The 16,758-nt window shown below is 30.2% G+C and overlaps 1 protein-coding gene across 2 annotated transcripts in view; it reads left to right on the top strand.

Annotated features, from left to right (window-relative positions):
- LOC107164640 (uncharacterized) overlaps nucleotides 1-16,758 on the top strand; it is an 84,257-nt gene that overhangs the window by 19,758 nt on the left and 47,741 nt on the right. The gene's annotated exons all lie outside the window — the stretch shown is intronic.

Here is a 16,758-nt window from a genome sequence, read left to right as displayed (position 1 = left end):
TCTATTAGTAAGCGCGAAAAAATTCGATGACTCTTAGGCAAGTACCATAGGTTGGTCAAAAGCTCGTAGTAACAATAATAATATCTTCCAATAGTAATAAAAAATACGCGTTTTGCTATCGATGTATTCTAAACGATGGTTACGAAATAACTGCGAAGTACCTATAGTAAATTATTATTTGAAAAGGCCCTCAAATGCGTTTTTATAATACAAAAAATAATATTTATTTCGTAATTTTATGGTCTTATATAGTTACTTAAAATCAAACAGATGCCTACGTTTTATTTATATGCGATACGTTTTTATTTCGCAATCGTATTTAAATATTCATTATAAGTTATAATGATAATATTGGCGCTGCCGTTAATCCTCCAATATGATATTATCATTCATCAAGGTATTCCGAAAGTATACATATTGTGTGCGGTAATATATTAATGTTAATAGTCAGAATGGTTAATGGCTTAATGGTGCTTGTAATTTTGTTTATTATCATTTCAATTGTACCTACACTATTTTAGATTTCGCTTTTATAATAGTAATATATTTTTTTTACAGTTATCTTTATTAATAATATTTTAATTTGCAAAAACTGGTTTATCGGTTCAATGCCGCTTGTATAATAACACCAGGAATTTCATTTATATATCGTTTTATCACATTAAAAACTCTATAATCAAGATAGTGAAAATCGTGATGCGCCAATTCGCTTGCAACTAAATAGTATAATACACCTATGTGTACACTGTACATCCTGTTTAAAAGTTCCCGTCCACCGCTCTACTGGAGACTATGACTTGTCCATATTGTATATGTAAAAGATAATAATAATTTTATGACAAAGCAACTCGTCGACACAAGGAAATATTGGCACAGATTCCGGGAAAACACTCATCCGGGACGGTTAGGTTAGTTTCTAGTATTATACCTAATTAATGTCATTGCAATCGTTAAATTCGTAGGTACTGACCTATTTTAATTAGTTCATAATCCGTGGGACTACTCACGAAATCGTTTTTCATAATATTAAGCATCATTAATAATTATTAATTTTTTTTTTCCGTTGCCCAACCACACACATGCCTAATGTTACTTATAAGTTATAATATAAAAATTGTATATAAGTAAAAATTTCCAATCTGAAAGGACAATTTTTATTTTGAATATGCAATATATCTGCAATATAATAGATCTATTTGCAGCACGAAGTTGACTTAAAAGTATTTAATATATTATATCGCATTTTCTTGTGTGTGTTTGAAGAACTTCGTGTGGTTTTTCTCAAACGGATCATATCGCTGAGAGCTATTTAACGTACTTTTAAACTATGTACTGGCGAATTTTCAGCCGTTTAACTTTTGAACTTTGTTAAATAATAATAGAGATAATAATTATATAATAATATGATTTACAAGCAGAACGTTTATAATTTATAACATAATATTAATATATACTAAGGTATAATATTAATATTAAAGAGGCTGTCATTTTGATATGATTATATAATAATAAACGCATTATTAAATTATAAATCCACCCACTAATAATAAAAAAGTTTTGTATTTTATAGCGGTGGTTCTCTGTGGGCAGTGACGTATTTAGGGGGGGGGGCTAAAGGGGGCGATCGCCCCAGGCGGCATTTTTATAGGGGCGGCATTAGATTTTTACATAACCCATCTTCTGTTAATGAAAATGAAAATGAAAAATATGTGAATTTTAAATATTTATTGTTTTGTAATTATAGTTGATAATAACTAAACCTATTTTATATTAAATATTTAAATGTGATTAATTTATAAAGATAACATAATATTTAAAGTTTAAAATCTGCTTTTTTTTCTAACTTTTGTTCTAAAAAGAATAACGATAACGGGTTGTCACCGGAAAGTAAGCTCCAACGCGCTTGGTAAGTTGAAAAAGTAAAAAAAAAATTTGTGGGAGGGGGGGGGAACATTGGCACCCGGGCGCCAAATTTCTGAATACGTCTCTGTCTATGGGGTACAGTATACTGCTGCGGAAGTTTGAAGTGGCTAACATGAGTGAGGTGCGATAGCGAGATGGATAGATAAATATTATGTTGCTAGAGCATCGAAAAGTTTCACCGACACGAAGTAGTCAAAAGTCTAATCAAATATCAATAGTTTATCGAAAAATAATATATCTATGAAACAAAAAGTCATTGAATTTTAATAGCTTATATAGGTATCGCTTGTGATTCTACAAATCACAGAAATTGTACTTAGCGTGTGACTTGCTTTTTTTCGGTGGCTGTAGGAAGGGGATGAAAGAATAATATATGAAATATGTCGATGTAGTTGATGGAGGATTGTCATCTAAGCTCCGTTTGATTGCCACCATCACTTTGATGGATCGTATGCTATTTCTTACCACACGCTCTCTTATCTCTCTCTCTCTCTTTCTATACGAGTAAACTATTTAAATAATATAATCGTTTTATGCGCAGTTTGATGTAAAATTACCAAAAACAAAAAAGCCACGGGTGGTTTTTATATTCGTCATCGCTGCCACCGCACGAGGACGACACCAATTTATTGCAGTGATATTATTGTATAATATCAAATCTCCTCACGCGTATACGTCTATAGGTACGTGTCATGTACTGCACATAGTAACAGATTTCATTATTCGTGTCGTTTCCGATGTAATCGCATGAATTCCGAAGTATTTAATTTATACTGTTTACTCGGATTTGATTCGCGCCTTGTTTCGAGGTCCGGTAGCATCCCCGTCACTCGCTGCACAGTAGTCGCAGTAATAGAAAATCCACTCTACGTCCACGCCCACATCGTTTAATATTTATAATATATATTATATACACCGGCCATCGATCGCGTAATTAAAATATTATGTATAATATGTATAGTATTGTAGGTATATAATATAATGATATGGTCGGACGTTACACCCTTTCCCCCTCCCCAGACCGCATCGCCTTGTGCAAACAAAATAATATTGTCAGTATTCTTTGTGGAACGCGCGCGGGCAATATACCTATGTGAGATTGAAATATGCCATAATATTATCACCTGCAGCTGCAGCAGTAACGCCCCTGAACGCTATATCATAATATGACGCCGCACGTTTTTCATTTCGAAATAAATATTATACATTAGCATTTAGCGTACACATCAAAAACTCTTTCGCAAGCTCTTAAACTCTTAAAATATAAGCTTGTAACAATGTAATATTATTTTCTTAATTATATCAATTTACAGTCGGACAGCGTCTTTTTTTCTGTTTTAAATTAAAACATAATATATTGTTGTGTGATGCGGAGTCATGAAAGGTTGTTCCTTTGCAAGACACGTTTTATAATATTTTATAGTTGTAGGTATATAGGACTTGGTGTAGAGTGTTACTATATTATATTAAACGTGTCAAATTCGTTTCGATTAACCTCAATAAAACACGATATAGTATACGCTAATAATTCAAAAACTACGGACAAAAATATTCACATAATTTTTTTTTCATCTCCGGTGAAACGTGTTATTGCCAAACATACATGTCAATATTATCATAGAGTTTTTGTCATGAATTTATATATTCAATTTGTTAATGGGATCAAAGGACGTAGTATAATGGATTTTATGTCAAAATATATTGAGACAACAAATATATACATACACTGTAGCTAGAGATATCAAACAGTAAAACTGTTGCAATTTATTTGATATTTTCGTCAATATTTACCATATTATATTTTAAAAAAAAAATTTAAATTTACTTTTCGGCGGACTCGCTGCAGCATATCACCTGCAGGGAAACAATAATAATATAATAGACACAAAGTTAGGCTTTCGTGCGCATAATATTATAGCCCGGTCAATGGTCATTCAATTCCTAAATAACTTGCGAGTATAATATCGGCCTTACGACGTTTATGTCCGCGTAGCGCACGAAGTTATTGACAATATAATTTCAAGTTTCGACCTACGCGGACGACACGTCTCAATAATATATTAAGCATACACACTCATATTTATTGTATATTATTATGACGAAAACAAATGTTCAAAAACTCTAATTCGGTTCCGCACTAAACGCACGTTCCGCGGGCGTAATCGGTCGTTTTGTGTTTTATATCTATTTTATTTTATTTTTTAACGATTTCACTATAAAATGTCCAAAACAATAATCGCCTTCGTAAAGTCCATCGAGCTGGCATTCTCAAACGGTCGAAGGTCGTATTTTTGTTTCCACCTCCCTCATCTCCAACAAAGCGTTTCTTGCACTTTTATACCGGTCGTATATTATATAATTATAATTTGGTTGTTATTTTTTCAATCAAAATGTCAATTTATTTTTACGACTTTGTCCGTGTAGCGGAGAGGTCGTGTGTACCTACATACTAAAAGTGTACGACGCACAATAACAACGGTCTGCGCGGTCATCAGTCATGTATATATTCGTCGAATTACGAAAAATAAATAAAAGCCACAATACTCTTATTATGGCCTAGTACAACACTCTTTAACAATGATAATAATTATAATAATACCATATTAAAATGGTAGGTACCTACATATTATACTTACATCATATTATTGTTCATAAACGGCCAACACAATGGAGTTTTTGGACGGCCGGAAACCTCCTCGGCGCGCTGTGTGGTTGTGTTGACGATTCGATCCGACTACCGTGTCAGGCACAGGTCAACGCACTATATTATATTATAATATTAAATTCTATGTTTTACTCTAGAGCAGATATGGTGCATTTGCACGTACATCGTGTAGAGTATTATATACGATGGCGATTGTTATAAAGTTTTGAGATTAGAACTCGGTAAACGTAAAAAAAATGTATCACATTTTCTGGATGCCTTTACAACAATATCACGTGAATATTAAAGCCACGCGATATAATATATTTCAATATTTCAATATTGTTATATTATGATTCGGCGACCAATTCTAGAAACATTTCGGCATCATGCGTAATACAAAGATAATAATAATAATGTATACTCTAAAAGATTTAATTTTAGCGAGAATCCTTCTCATGTATACGTAACAAAATCGGACAAACTGGATTTATAATGATATTATCCGTCTATTCATCATTTTTATGGAATCCATATTTATATGAATAAATATAATGTGTAAATCTCTTCTAACGACCCCTACCAATACTTTAGAGAGTTATTTTAAATTATAATAACAATAAAAATAAATAAAAAATAGTAATAATAATAATGATATGCATATCACGGATCAAACAAAGGATAAATCAATAAACGCCAATCGAGTCAACTATACATCAATAGTATCATCATCTTTAACGTTAAGATTTGAAAAACTCATACTCTTATAAAATTGGTTTCAAAGCAAAATTCTGAAATGTGAACAGTTGTTTTTAGTATATAGTGTATAGACAACACAATTTTCTTTCTACAATAAGCATCGAATTATCTTAACGCATATACCTCAGATTAAAAGTATACAAATTAAATCGTTTATCGGTCCAAAAATCTTTAAATCGGGTTCTGGAGTGTACGAAAATCTTCCGCTGCCTCAATGGAATTTTTTAATCAAACAATGACCATGGTTATGCGACGTTCGTATTTTTTAATTATTTTTTTTTTTTTTTTAGTAAATTTAATGTATAAATAATGACTGTGAACATTCCAAAAAAAAAAAAAAAAACAACAGAAAATCTAATATATAATAATTATCTTGGTTTACATTTGTTAAAAATAAAAATAAATGACCTAGTTCAGAAAAAAAACAAATGCAAATGAGGTAATCAATTTACAAACCAAAAAAACGTGAAATTTTAAAAATTAGTAAATTATATTTTTTTTTATTGTACCAAATCGTATCAATAATGTATATAACAGGAATATTTACATTTTAAATTGAACTGTTTGAGTAAATCATTGAAAAATTACGATTTGTTAGGCGTGCGTTTAAAATAAACGATAAATTAAAAACAAAAAAAAAATAGAACGATGATCATAAATATAATATAACGATATAAAACAGTATTGTACGAGTTGTGTACATTTAATGATGTTACTGGACAAACGCAATACTTAGCTCAATCTGTAAAATAAACGTTTTACTTGTGTCTCGTATTGTGACGTAAGAGCATTTTACTTTACGCTAACAGTACGCTTTCATATACCATAATCATGCATATTATATAGGTACTTGTAAAGCTCTTTTTTCAATTTATAATTCAATGTGGAAGAGATAATTTAATCTTGTCTTTTAGGTATCACTAATAATACAATTAGATTAAAATGTGTAGATAATTTTAGGTAATATTTAAATTACTTAATTTTATTGAAAACTGCAGTAGATTTCTCAGTTAATTATTTGATGTATTTTTCGTCTTGACTAATACATATAGATATCTTTTTTTCATTCTATTAGGAATACAGTAGGATATAAAAGTACAATACGCATTAACAGTAATTGAAAACTAATAAAGTTTATAATATACCCACGGGTAAATTTATTTAAAACATAAATTGATTGCATGTGCTATTATTATAATATTATTATCTATTCTTTGGCTGAATATCAAAACTTGTATTTATACTCGTGGGAATGAATATAATTTTTATCGAAATTAAATTTGGTAATATTCTCGAAAACTATAAGGTTTTAGTGAAACCACATTAAGTATTTATTTTTTATAAAATTTTATAATCTTACACTTCCGTTAAAGTTATTTAAATATTTTTATTTTATAACGCAAAATCATGGGTTTTATTTTTCATTTTTTCATTTATTCAAAGTCATATAATTTTCGCGATAAATTGCAAAGCTTTAAAACATTGAATACAACCGACATTTCCGTGTTCTGTATAGTTTAGTAACTTGCACAGTGTTGCACATATTATTTATGATTGTTTATAGCTGTGCGTACAACCTAACTTTGCCCGTAAATAAAAGAAAAAAATATATCTAAAATTAGTCCAGCGTTATCGGTGTATATTATCGGTTTTAATGTATACATCTCGCATTGGCAAATTAGAGTCAGAATAATTCGCTTTGTGAATAAACTCGATCGTTATCCGTCTGTGTCGGATAGCACTTGGTATATTTTTTAACGTAGTTCAAACCACTGTGTAAGCTTTTCTGATAAATCTAAAAACAATTTCTGAAATTTCTTGACAAAATCGGTCCAGTCACGTGTTTAGTCTATATAAGCTACACATGCACACACAAATATTCAATGACAACGCCATAATATAATATAAACTAAACTAAAAATATTTAATTTTCGTACTTCGTGAGCCAAAACAAAATATTCAAGTGTGAGTCATACTTTTGACTAGTACAATTTTCTTATTTTCAGATATTTCTGTTCCACGCTGTTTATATCGAAAATAGATAGATCGATAATATAATAATGAAAAGAAAAAAACAGTTTAACAACTCATTTCTTCATACCTACCATACGGTGTATTCACCTTCTATATCGTCGTTCATACGTAGAGCTTGTAATAATTTAGTTCAGGATGCTAATTAGTGGCGTGTAGCGATCATAAACATCTCATATATTCATATGTGTACAAAAAGCGTCGTATCACATCGTTGTCAAAATCTTATTAATATAGACACGGCAAGCGATTGAGTCAAATTATAATATATTTTCGAATATTATGAACTGTTGATGAGACATCTAAAAGATCTAACTATTCAACTGACGATAACATATCGTGCGTAGTGCGTATACCTGTCGATAGGTATACAATATTTAATCGAAATCGTTGAGTACTTACGTAATATAACGTATTATGAGTAGTCAGCTATTATTGCTAATGAGCGGTTATAATATTGTTGTGCTTAAAGAGTTCGCTACTTCGGTTGATGTTAAACCCGCACAATCCGTTTTGGAATGGGCTGATCTACGCCCGTTGTTCGTGTCTGATTAACCTATTATAATGATATATTCATATTATATTATATATTATGTATATGGCTTGTCGTGAACGTCGATCGTTAAACGAATATTAAAGACAATGATATATTATATATACGAATTATATTTTAAAAAAAAATTTGTTTTGGCCAGTGGCAACGTCTAATCCAAATGAAGGCAGTACAATATTATATATTGAGCTCTGACCGAATCGGTATAGCATGATGGCTGTTAGTTTCTAATTGAACCGTACTTAACATATTATTTTGGTTCGGATCGGTTGAAACGTTGTTGAAATATATTTTAAAAACGATACACCTATATTTTTAGTCCGTTTTGAAATTGAGTTGATAACCCGACCGCATATATCGGTTTTTGCCAAAAATAGATAAGTACGTTTTCTCCCACTCGGGAATAAAAATCCGAACCTAAAGTTGTTTAAAAGCATAGTCTTCATATAGGATATAAAAGGTGGTCAAAATATCATATTATATAATATTTATGAATAAAAAAATGCTCACATATAGGTATGTATATAAATATAAGTATGTATAATGTATATTACGTATTTGTTATAATATGCAACAATTTGTACGATATTGTAATACATATTATTATATATTATTTTATTATTATTTATCACATTATAACGCGGCCGTAAATATTTTATATATTTTGTTCAAATATTATAGCTTTAGAGGAGGGGAGCTTTAAATAAATAATGTATACGTACGCTAGGTATTCGATATTGTGCCGTCTGTTCTGCAGTATAAACACTATAAGCCGATGCCCACGGAGTAATTATTTATGTTAATTCAATAAAATATATTCGTTGTAAATATTTCGTAAGTTTTATAATAATTCATTTTTATTTGAAAAGTCTCTTTATCATTTTATATAGGGACTCGATAAAGGAAAACGTTTTTACATAAAAAGCGACATCTGCACTTGAATGGGGTTTAATGTTAATTGCTAGTTATAGACCTAATAAAAAAAAATTCTTTTCCTCAAGAAATAATACGAATTATACCTACTTCTCGAATAATAAGAATAATAATAATAATGGTAAAATAGTTGATGATAATTATGTAAACGTAATAATAAATCGATTAGGTATACTATATATACACTACTGCCCGCTGCAGCCGCCACATTCGGTACTTAACCATAAAACCTATAACTTAACCAACCACGGTATATAATATCTATATCGGGCTGTATAATAATACTATAATACTCGCTTAGTATTTATACAATAAAATAAATATAAGTTTTAAGGTACACGACGTATACTCTGTGTGTTTACACACGTCACACATATATTGTAAGGTATATACTGCAGCGCTATGCGATGTAATATAAAATTATATATATACATAAATGTATATACACACAAAATATGAGTTAATAACGAAGGTTTACACACTGTGTGCACACAAAATCGAGGCCCACGCCTCTGTGGACGGATTATATTATATAAGTCCGTTGATGGATAACATCGAATAGAGATCGTACCTGCGTTGGTCGACCGCCGTTGCAATAATAATGTATATAATATATATATAAGTGACTATAATATTATGATGTGTATTATAATATGGATACGAACGTTTCTAATACTCAGACAATAACGCATACTTTTATATATAATATTGTAATATTATTCTCGTCTGAGTCGACTGTAGAAGATGCCATGTGTTTGTTATGACTTATGATATCATTATTAATATTATTACCATTACGTATACATATTACGCGTGTATAAGTGAATAATAAAATAGCATTTCGCATTTTTTTATTTTAAGCAAATTCTGTCCTATCTGATAATAGAGTTCACGTTGATAAATTATGTCGCGTCAGATATCGTGTTTTCAAAGTAGATATATATGTTGTAGGATATAAAGATTTTCACCGTATTATATAAGCATCTTCTGCAGACGGACCGCAAGATTATATCTCAACGATATGAGTATTAAGATAAATTACAGAATTTTTGGCATGGTGATAAATATTGCATAAATCCAATAATATAAATAATTATCGAGTTTATATGCATGTGGGTCTCTGTCCCAAGGATATAGTAAATATAGGTGTTAGCTGTTGTAGAAGGATTTTAAATTATTCGGCTTTTCATTTATTATTATTATTATCATTTGCTTTTCAAATTAGATCGACGTTCGCATATTTTCAACTCGTCAATAATATTCCGACAGGGTATATCATCGATCGTCTGATTTATTGATATTTCGTTGCGCTCGGGCGGTCATGCATTTTAAAATAATGCGCGTGGTCTGATCGATCAATCCATTTCAATGTCGGAATTTAATTAGAATAATAACTGATGACTGCTGCGGCAGTATACGTCGTGATTGAGAAAGCTTTTACGCCCGCGGGACAATCGACGTTATTTTATTATCATTATCATTATTATTATTATAGTGCGGCATAAAAATACGTTCGGCCGTGTATTCGACAACACAGCTGTGAGATCGGGCGTAAGCCAACCATTTGGTTAAGTAGCACGACCAGTGTTTTAATGTGTATTTGTACATTCGTGCTTTCGCAAATAATAATCGTACACGTATACCTATATACTTATAGAGTGATTTAGTGATTATTGTATCGGATATGATATGCGTATGTGTACGCCACGCGCACGTTTTTCTGTAAACAATTTGTATTAAAACATCCATTCCATGTATATTGTATATTTTTGAACTCTTAAAACGTCTTCCTCCGATTCGATTCAAATGTTTCCCTCTTATTTGCGTGTTGCATCGTTAATAACATAATATTATATTTGCTGCAAAAAATTAGTTGTTCAGTTATAGTAATACTATAATATAAGTAGCGTATATAGTATATTATTGTTCCCTTTTCGACGGTAAATTTTTATAACTTTCATAATCATTAAACAATTAATATTTCTGTTTTCTCCTCAAAACAAAGTTTGTTGTATACAATATTTAAGTCGACACTATTTATATCATGCATAATATAGGCAAAGGTATATAAATATTTCGGTTGCTGGTCGTCTTCTACACTTTGTGTGCAACTGTGTCCACATTTAAAATAAGTAAGATCGTTTTTTGTCGAATTCGTTACCGATATTTTAACCATCAAAAATATTAATAATAATATCACCACATCACGTCCTATAGGCCAAGCTGTAGCTACTTTGTTGTCCAATTGAACATTAGTTACCTCTTTTGTTTGGAATCATCACACAAATATTACAAGCGAAGGGATTTAATAATTTTTTCGATTTTCGTCTGTGATTTTGTTTTTAGATTTGAAAACAAAAAATAGAAAGTATCAGATCCTTGTGGTCGGCATGCGACTGGAGGGTGGGGAAATCTTCTCCTCGTTCTACACCCGTCATCACAGACGCAAACGACCAGAACAATGTATAACGTATATATACATATGTATATGCAGTATGCTGTACGTTGCTGTCACAGTTTTCCATAAACCACGCACAACAGACATTAATAACAATAAAAATAATAATTTTTTCTATAAAACTTTTCTGCGAGACTGTATATAATAATATATAATATGTGTCTTACATTTTATTGGAAAACGTTTCGGTCAGATACAATTCTTTTGTCAGTTAACGTCGGACAATCCTCCACGATTTCACAAAATAATCGTTCTCAGATAGTTATAGTATGAATAGTATGATACATTATTATTATTATTATTATTATTACATTGTTGGTTAGGTAAATCAGTATAGTTGCAATCTGCCAAGGTAGGTGTGAACTAGGTGACAAAATAATTTGTAATATTGTTGTTGTTGTTTTTTAAGGTTATTTCCGCGAGTCTCCCAATTTGTGTTATATTCTTATCCGTTTTCCTTCGATGACTACAGTAACAATCTACGGTGTACAGTACCTACTAGGAAAAACGGAAAACCCGGCTGTCCTGTAACAATTAATATAATTAGAGTTCTCAGTGGCGCATACACTGCTCGTTATACTTTACCACACTAATATTATAAAAAGGAAAGATTAGATTGTTTGTTTATATTGAATAGGCTCCAAAACTACTAGACCGATTTGAAAAATTGTTTTATCATTAAAAGCCGCCTAGCCCGTAGCCCGTAGCATTATACCTGATGAAGTGATGAACATAGGCTACTTTTTACTGCGGAAAAATGCTCCATTACTACAGGAAAATGGATAATTGGACAACGGGTAGCATGAATTATCCTTCCTTGCTTATCTTTTTCACATAACTTCTAAACGGCTGAACCGATTGGGTTGTCATTTTATATGGGTATTTCGATATGAACGAGTAGATCCTGAGTTATGAGTTTATAAGTAGTAAAAAAGATAGAGAGTATCCACAATACAATGCAGATACATCATCGGCACATGTAAATTTCATGCGGCTACTGATTTCATTCAACATAGGAAGTAATAAATTATTGATAATATATATTATTAATTAATTATAAATTATGAATTATTATCGTTACCCTTAGAATTGAAAAAGGTATAATTAGGTTGTTATGCTAACGTAATTCTATTATTATTAAATATTAATCATTGGTTGCTAACCTAACTTTATAACATTAATTTCATCTTTGTTATTGTTTGGTTTTCATGTCAACTATAATATGAAATCGGTCAGAAAAACAAATATTTTACTTTTCCGGCCTCAACACGATGACGTAATGGTAACGCTCTCAAAGGCCCAAAAATGTATAAAACTTAATTTATGGGCTCGTCCATAATGCCGCCCATACACGATCAATAATATTGATTAATATTTGATATTGACAATAATATTGATTGTGTATGGGCTATATTGAAGGATTGATCAATATAATATTGAACAAATTAAAATTTTTTGATTTTCATTGACATACTGTCAATAATATTGTTCGTTGGTGGCACTGTTCAATATTATTGACAATAACCCTGATGGTATATTATTATCATCGGATATTGATAACAATTAGATAATGATATACTGATCAATAATATTGATACGTTGGTGGTCGTTGACAATGTTCGTCAATATTTTGTCAATAATATTGATCAATATTATTGATCGTGTATGGGCCGCTTTAAGCGTAAACATATATACATGTCAATACATGGTTTACTTATAATATAAAATGTATGTAATATTTAGTGTAGTTCTTATAATAATAACGTAAAATACATTATTATTAATATTAAGCAAGATTGTTTTCAAATCATTATATTCCCCATTTCCACAAAACCTATTATAATATTATTAATTATTATCCATCGTACTTAAAGTTCAAACTCTCGGGAACTATTCGTTTGAATTTCAATTTAGATGCGTCGATTATTTCAAAAAAAAAAAAATCATCTGCTTAATAATATATTATAGCGAGTTAGTGGCTGTTAATAGTTGAAATAAAAAACAGATTTGTACCACCACAAGACACAGCTCTCTTTGAAAACTTAGTAAAAATTAATTCATGATTTTAAAATGAAGTCCTTAAGTATATAGGTACACTTATTAATATTACAAAAACCTAAATTCGAATAAATTAATTTTTAAAAGTGTGATGAATCGCCCATTTCATATATATATATATGATTCACTAGACGTTATGTCCCGCGCAAAACTTCTCTCGCATGTTCTACTTATTGGTATACAATATTATGATACTAACGATATTATTATAATATTACAATTGGATTGCATAGAGCCATAGACCATAAATACCAAAGCCACGTAACATAAATACACGTAAATGACGACGACTGTTTCCTCGGCAGAGTCGTGCGACACGTTAATTGACGTGATTCATTAAGTACCTATTAAAATATATAATATTTGTATCAACGGTGGTTTATAATACACGTATACCTATATTGTAATCACTCATCACGGCCCGTCTTAATTCATATAAGTCTCGAACGAGTGCGCATCACATAGTAAGTATTATACATTAGATAAGTACTTTTGGTTCATAATATTATGTAAGTAGGCATGTACATGGAATAATAACTGTCAGATATTGGTACTATATTTTTTAACTGTGTACCGCAATAATTTTTAAGTTTTTGTCGTTGCACAATATCATTATTATTGGTTTACTCCTTCGACTTATTTAATTCGCTTCGTAGTTTCACGCATACGAACAAACAAAAAACCATAAGTTCTGTAGATATTGTTAGCGTCGTAATATTATATTCGTATTATTATTATTATTATTATTTCATTATGCAGGCATCTGTAAACGAAAGCGAATTTTGGCGTACTGCTATGTCGTGTATAAAAATAAATATTATTATGGGTATATATAATAATAATAAGTGCTATGATAAAGAAGAAGACGAAGAAAATGCGAGGAGATGACCTTTAAGTCTCACGCCAGAGAAAGTCTTGTACCTATAATATAATATACTACATAATATACACAATAATGTACGTTTTTTTTTTTTTTTGCAAATATACCTAGCTAGTAAAAGCGCATGCATCGCACGGTATTTAAGTTGGTATATATAGGTATATAATATATTCAGGCGTAGCATAAATACATTATCTGGATTTTGTTTATTTTATTATTATTTTCTGCTTGTCTGAAACGTCAGCCGATATTTATTTATTTTTTAAACATTTTATCATGTTATTATGGTTATTATTATTATTATTGTCATTATTATTCGGACGCTCGTGAAAGTTGACGACGACCAGTTCTTAAGACCGCTACAATATAATAGTAATATTATATCGATATTATACGACTGCGGGACGCGGGTTAATAACGCGTGCAAACAACTACTATACACAACGTGATGTTATTATTGTTGAATGTGCGCGGAAAAATACAGCAATTATATATTAAACGCATTGTGTTACTGCAGCTGTTGGGACGACAGAAAGCTACAAGCTACATAATGATAATATTATTATTATTTTTCCTGATCGCACGCGAGACCACAACTTTCGTATTCGTTGGTTGAAAATGCACGTACACCATTAATAAAAATAGTCGATCGATAAACAATGCGAACCCACCGTCGAAAACAATCAATGTAATAATGTAGGTATTCCCACATATTTTTAATTTATTACTGGACCAGTTTTCAATAATACCTTTAACTAAGTAATAGGTATATACCCGTGTGGCCGTGTCTGGGTGAATACACATATACCCGTACTCGCGTTTATCTATAAATTACGATAAAAATAGTGTTCCGACTTCCAACTATTATCGGCAACTATACGATTTATCCAGTTTAAAAAATAATCGTTTAATAATTGTCTTACATTATTATTTATGTAGCTCGTGACTTAAGGTGTTCATTTTAATATTTTAATAAGCGTCAAGCGTGTCATTTTTTTTTTAAATTTTGATCTTCAACTTCCCCAACAGCTGCGCAACATCATTCATGTTCGTTCATCATACCTCGTAAATTTATGCATATTAAATTTCGAAACCTGTTTAAATAGTATGAATTGTTGTTATGGATTTCAGGTGGTCATACTAATATACTATACTATATATATATATATTGGTGCGTACAACCTCAATATGTATTAAATATACTAACGATTTTAATATGAATATATTTACAAGAAAGTTTTTAGAAATGTATTCAAATACACACACATAGTAAACGTGTTTATTTATATATTATACATGTAATATGTATATAAACACATTATGGGTCAATGGTATACAATAATGTAATGAGTAATAATTAAGGTTCGGAAGTCATAGGAGCAAAAAAAGGCAAAATATGCAAAAAAAAATCATTAAAAGTGTGTTACTTATTTATTAATATACATGAAAAAAAATTCTAAATACATATATTTTAAAAAATTGTATTATTTAAAACTCTTATGTATAAAAAATTTAAAAAATATGGCACGTTACTGTTTGGTGTTTGAAATTTTATGGAACTGAAAAAATGGTTAAATAAATATATTTTCATTATTTGTGAAATACGAAATAAATATATGTTAAATAATACCTGTTAAGTTGTTTTTCACGTTATTAGTGTTGTGTTATGTAACATTACTTAAAATAAATTGGTTAAGAATGAAAAAAAGTTAATTTTTGTAAAAAATATTATATATATGCATACCAATATGCGAAAATCGACGAAATATGTACTTTTTCTCTAAAATTATCGAAATATGCAAAATATGCATTTTTAATTTTCAATTTTTAAACTCAACATTGTATAGCTTGGATTTCTATCTTTGTCTGCTATAATTCGACAGCATACAGAACAATATGCAACTCCTATAACTTTCGAACTCTAGTAATAATCTTCATACGATATGAGTACAACTGATGTATTCTATTTATAATCGTCGATTTTTGGTAGTCATATTTATATTACCTATTATACCTATCACTTAAAAGCTAATGGTTCGACGACCAGCGTGGAAAATGTTAAAATCAAAATCTATATATATAATCAATGATATAATGCATTAACGTCCCAAATGTTTGATTGTCTGATCGATCTTCACAATAATTGCAATAATTTTATTAGTATTATATACCTAATACCATACTATATCATTTTGCATTCAAAATTGTGATTTATATATTAAGCATTTCACGTTTGTAAACGTTCTCCATACTACTATAATATAGGAATTCTATTTACGTGTTGCTATATTACTAAACCATTCCGGCGCGCATAACTATATTATATATTTTTATCAAAAGTAATGTGTGATTCGGGAATATGTCAACTACCTAACTAGATTTACGTAAGACTAAACACTGTATAACACCGTTGATGCATAGGTGAATGTCTGAAGGACTAGGTTTTGGTTGTGTGTAGTACATTCGTGGAGCATGTCAATAGTGATGATTGGGAAGCGGGCTGCTTTAACTTGGATACA

Source organism: Diuraphis noxia, unplaced genomic scaffold (genome assembly GCF_037042655.1).
Source record: "Diuraphis noxia isolate RWA-SAM2 unplaced genomic scaffold, SU_Dnox_SAM2 contig0003, whole genome shotgun sequence".
In the NCBI taxonomy this organism is placed as follows: Eukaryota; Metazoa; Arthropoda; class Insecta; order Hemiptera; family Aphididae; genus Diuraphis; species Diuraphis noxia.
The sequence above is the reverse complement of the archived record's forward strand: the minus strand, read 5'-3'. Positions and strand labels throughout refer to the sequence as shown.